Source organism: Macrobrachium rosenbergii, chromosome 44 (genome assembly GCF_040412425.1).
Source record: "Macrobrachium rosenbergii isolate ZJJX-2024 chromosome 44, ASM4041242v1, whole genome shotgun sequence".
In the NCBI taxonomy this organism is placed as follows: Eukaryota; Metazoa; Arthropoda; class Malacostraca; order Decapoda; family Palaemonidae; genus Macrobrachium; species Macrobrachium rosenbergii.
The window spans coordinates 41,849,643-41,854,144 of NC_089784.1; positions in this window are offsets into that span (position 1 = coordinate 41,849,643).

Consider the following 4,502-nt stretch of genomic DNA (forward strand, 5'->3'; position numbering starts at 1 on the left):
GCCACAACACCTGCAACTTCGTCCCCATCGGGGCCGCCTCCGCCGCCGCCGCCGCCGCCGCAGCGGCATCCACGCCTTCATCTTGAGATGGCGTTTTTATGGGCGACTCAGATACCTTTTCAAGTGATGCTCCATTTAGAAAGAGTTATGAATGGCAGCTTTAGGAGGGATGACCATTTACATAATGTATAGCCCCGTCGCTACCCAACTCATCTTGGAGTTGTTAATCTTGGCCAAATACCTAAACACCTTGATGATCCTGGTGTTAAAAAATATCCATCAACTGTTCAACAATGTATAGTATTCCGAGCCTTGCTCCCTGAGGCATATTTCTGTCCATTATTTAGTAACGACCTCCCTTTTTTAAAACGTTGGAGGGTTATGTCTATCCTCCGATACACGCGTCGGATAAACCATTAGCAACGGGATGGAGTGAGAACAGTGAGCCATTAACGCGTGGCGAATTCGGGAGGGCTTATCAAACATGCATGAGCGTCATGTCTACAACAACGCTATCTTTTGGTTGTACAACAAGCTGTACCAATTACCATGATGGCAACACACTCAAATCTGCCTCTAGAAATGGGGTTCAGGCGGTTTTTTGTGTTTATTTCATAATTTGGCGAGGTCACAAGGAGATAAATAGATGTGAGATTTTATAGTTACTGATCTTTTACATTGGTCTTAGTGATACATCAGCCAAGCATGAAACAAACTGTCATCAGACGCCACGAAACAAGAAGAATAATGAAAGAAAACTATGCTCAGTAATTTACCAGTTTCTGTGTGTGTGTGTGTGTGTGTGTGTGAGAGAGAGAGAGAGAGAGAGAGAGAGAGAGAGAGAGAGAGAGAGAGAGAGAGAGAACTGGCGTCACGAAACTAGTTTGACACCAGGAATATAAAGTAGAGAAAAAATTATATCAAGAATACCAAGATGACCGATATATCGATAGAAAGTGCAGAAAAAAAAGCCATTTATGATTACTGTGATCTTACCTGAAGCAATTACATCTGCCCGAAAGTGGATTTAGTTGTATGGAATCGGGATTCAGTTCTAACGAGAAACGTTATTTGCAGCAAACGTCAAAGACGACACAGAGAACTAATATATAAACAACCATTAAAACCTCTACATGCATAGCGAACACTTACGTTAGAGCGGGCTTTGAAAATAATAAGCTGCCAATGTTCAGGAAACGCCCACTCCAACAGCAAGGCATCAGAAGTCAGACATGCACCCACTATTTTCATATTCATGAATTCATATATTGGTTTCTACCTCCGGTGATGGATGTACCTAAGCTTTATGTACAGTATATAATACATTCTTTCGCGTATGTTCTAGCGCGGTTTTTTCTCTTTGTCACACAAACAAGCACACACACACACACACCCACCCACAGATATTTCTGTATACATACATACATACATACACACATGCATAGAGGGGGAAAAAGAGAAGGGAAAAAGAGAGCAACTTGCCGGCCCTACTCCGACGAATGCTGCACCTCCTCTACTCCTGGGAGGAAAGAGTGGCAGTCCATGATTCAAAAAAGAAATAAGAGAGGGGTAAAAATTTTCCTGGGAGTTGGCATATGTGTTTTTCCAGATAAAAGAAAAGCCCTTGCATGTGTGAGCAGGGCCATGGTGGCTTCATGAGTCCCCTGACGACTGTTTTGGCAGAGGTCGAAAGGACTTTGAGGTTGTTCGGTAAGAGACGTTTTCTTCGCAGCACAAAACCACATACACACACACACACATACACGCACACACACACACAGAGAGAGAGAGAGAGAGAGAGAGAGAGAGAGAGAGAGAGAGAGAGAGAGAGAGAGAGAGAGCAGTAGTGGAAAGAGTCGTATTGTAATGTCGGAATGCTGATGCAAGTTTATCCATGAAGCTGCGCCAATGTCAAAGAGAGTCCTTATTGAATTATCTGTTTTCCTTCTGAAAATATTTATTTCACCGTGAGAAAACAGGTATTTATTGCTTTTTATCAAGAATTTCCTTGCTTCCTACAGCCAGTGTTAAACTCTTATATTGACTTGAACACTTTTATTTGATTTCTTAGTTCTGTGTCAGTGACCCTGGTAGATGTCAGACAACTAAAAATTGTTAATTGAGGCATTAAACGGACAGCTTCTGTCCATAACTAGATGACATAAAAAAGGGACATAATGAGAATTCAAAACACAAGATTGGGGCATAGCCTGAAAAAAGCGATTGAACTGCCTTTTAAAGAAGAGAAACAGGAAATAATAGAACTGCCTTTTAAAGAAGAGAAACAGGAAATAATAGAACTGCCTTTAACTGAATGCACATAAAACACCCAATCGTACTAAATCTAGAGGGGAAGACTGAAGGCAATAGAACTGTATATAAAAGAAAAGACCACTAACAGAAATAGAACTGCTGCTTAAAAATGAAAGTAGAAAATGATACACCTGCCTCTAAAACAATAGGCAACACAAACCAACAGAACTACTGTGCCTCTAAAAATAATGCAGCTAGAACCGATTATTAAAGAGCAGACTACAGGAAATGAGAGAACACCCTTTAGGAAAAAATAAAAGGGATTCAACAGAACTGTCTTTTAAAGAATCGATATCAGAAATGCTAGGTTGTCTCTTAAAAAATTATAAAGACAACAGGAATCTACACAACTGGCTTTTAAAATTCACAAAAGGGAGCAAAGGAACTGCCAGTTAAAGAAAAGACAATGGGAAGAGAGAGAACTGCCGTTTAATATAAAGATAACTGGAAGAGAGAGAGAAAGAAATGCTTCCCAATGAAAATGCTACAGGAAAGGATACAACTGACTTAATAAATAAGACCACAGACAAGAACCGAACAGACCCATGAAGAAAAGACTACAGAAGAGGAGAGAACTGACTTTTAGAGAAAAGACAACCTCACAGCATAGAACAGACCCCTAAAGAAAAATCAACTGGAAGAGAGAACTGCTTATAGACAAGACAAGTGGAAGAGAAGGAACTACTTCTAGGAGAAAAGGTCACTGGGAGGGACAGAACTGTCTATTAAAATAAAGACAGCTGGAAGAGAGAGAGAACTGCTCTTCAAAGAAAAGATAACTGGAAAGGACAGAAATGACCTTAATGAAAACTTAACATGAAAACAACTGGAAGAGAGAAATGTTTCTCAAGTAAAGAGTAATTGCGGAGAGAGAGAGAAATGCATCTCAAAGATAAGGCTGCAGGAAAGGACAGAAGTGACTGTTAAAGAAAAGACCACAAGAGAGAACTGCCTCTTAAAGAAAGGGCTACTAGAAGAGAAAGAAAAAATAACCGGAAGAGAGAAAGGGGACTGGTTCTTAAAGACAAGGCAACAAGAAAGAACACAAGTGACCTTTAAAGAAAAGCTAACAGAAGGAGAGAGAACTTCTTCTTAAAGCAAAGACAGCAGTAAGAGAAAGAACTGCCTTCTGAAGAGAACACCAATTGAAGGGAAGAAAAACAACAGGAAGACAGAGAGCTGCATCATAAAGAAGAAACAAATGGAAGAGAGAGAACTGCTTCTGGACGAAAACACACCAGGAAAGAAAAGAACTGCCTCTTTAAAAAAGACTGGATGAGTGAGAACTGCTTCTCAAAGAAAAGGCTACAGAGAAGGGTAGTACTTCTTCTTAAAAATAAACTGGAAAAAGAAAAGTTCTTACTGCAAAGACAGCAGGGAGAGAGAGATAACTGCTTCTTGCAGGCGAGACATCAGGAAAGGATAAAACTGATTCTTACAGAAAAGACAACAGAAAGAGAGAGAGAATTGCCTTTTAAAGAAAAGACACCTGGAAGAGAGAACTGAATCTTGAAAAAATGGCAACAGTAAACTATAGAAATGGCTTTTCTTAAAAGGAAGAGACCGAGCTGCTTCTTAAAAAAATACAATAGGTTGACAAATATTCAACAGAGATGGAGCTGGCTCGCAATGAAAATACAATAGGAAGACAGAGAACCACCTCTTAAAGCAAAGACATCGGAGATTGAATTTACTCTTAAATAAACATAATAAAAATTCAGTGTGGGAAGAAAGAAAGCATCTTAACTAGGCCTCTGAGGAGTAATTTCATGTTTAGTTGGACGTGGAAGACAGAAGAGAGGAAGTTCAGTGACGCAAAAGTGGAAAGGAATAGGTTAAATAAAAATAAACATAGTCACAAAATAGATATCAAAATCAAACAAATACGAGTAAAAATTATTTTCAGTACTGTTACCGGTGAACATTAATGCATAAAATTAATATAAAGGAAATGGAATAAAAAAATATGTAAGTGAGGTATTTTCATGGTGAGTGTTTTATTTGCTAGTTGGAAAAATGGTTTTGTATACTTCAAATGTGTTACTTTTCACGAGAAGTATAATTGCTAATTTATACTCCCATTAACACTGGTAAAAACCAAGAAACTTGAGAGGTTTAGCTGATGAAGGAAAGACAGAATTCATCAATACAGTCATATGTTGTTGTAAGTATTCAAGTAAAATCATTAT